Consider the following 1,176-nt stretch of genomic DNA (forward strand, 5'->3'; position numbering starts at 1 on the left):
CAGAGCGCGGAAGGTCAACGCTGTAACGTACTTTCTTTCGAACACTTTTGTACAGTCTCTATTAAATATATCGATTTCTCTTTATTGTTATTATTAATTCTGGTGCATTTATTTCAGCCTCTCCATCGTTCTCCGACAATTTCCCCGCTAACCGCGAACCACTCCCCTCTGCCAATTCCGTTGGCTGAGCTAGTTGTTTAGTTCCGTCGCGAGAATCCGCGTAATCTTTAATTTCTTGTCCGAGCAATTTATCTAACGATTTGTGCGAAGAGTGGCACGCTCTCTCGTGCCTGGCGCCCAACGAATTTTTGATAGCGATTAAGATCTTTGCTGAGTAAAGTAACTTGTCAACTACTGTAAATTCTCGAATCACGAAAGAATTAATGAAGAACCGCACTATTGCTCCTTTAAGTATTTTGTATTCTAACGAAGAGCTTTCGCATAATTAGATTTCTTTTGGAGGACGCGACGAAGTTGTACCGACACTCAAAAGTACGGTTACAGTATATACGCAACTAAAGGATATACATTTTATGAATGTTCACTTTGAACTGGCACCGTCAATAATATATCAGTTTGTTTTCTAACATCGAAATCATCGGTTGCATTGCATTACCTTGAGAATTTAATGTACTTTTATTATTGTAATGTAATATGTACTATATTGCGTTGTTGTCAACTATTTTGACACCACTTTTATTTATGGCAACATTATTGTCGATAAGCTTTGCATTAGTCACATCCAAGATTATAGCACTGACTGGCATCAAGAACTTTCAATGTAGTCGGATCTCTCTAATATCTTTACATTATTATTGTTTTATGGTATTTCTTCCTCCCAATTGAGCACCATTTTGATCAATTACTTCTAAATTGTGTACCTGCAAAATATATAAATAATTTAAGTAATTTGAATCATTTTTTTCAAAAATTATGTTTATTAGCGTATTTGATCATATGTAATAGATTTTTTTTGGTATAATGTTATTACGAAATTGATTATCAGAACAATCCTTCACGATATTAATTATTAATTAGAATAATAATTTGTAATCGTATACTTATGAAGATATACGTGAATAAAAACTAGTTAACTTACACTCCAAAATCTTAAATCAAATATAGTGTTCTAGGTGAGAGATTAAACTATATATATATATATATATATATATATAT

The sequence above is a fragment of the Cyphomyrmex costatus genome, unplaced genomic scaffold (assembly GCF_001594065.2).
Source record: "Cyphomyrmex costatus isolate MS0001 unplaced genomic scaffold, Ccosl1.0 scaffold553, whole genome shotgun sequence".
NCBI classification, from domain to species: Eukaryota; Metazoa; Arthropoda; class Insecta; order Hymenoptera; family Formicidae; genus Cyphomyrmex; species Cyphomyrmex costatus.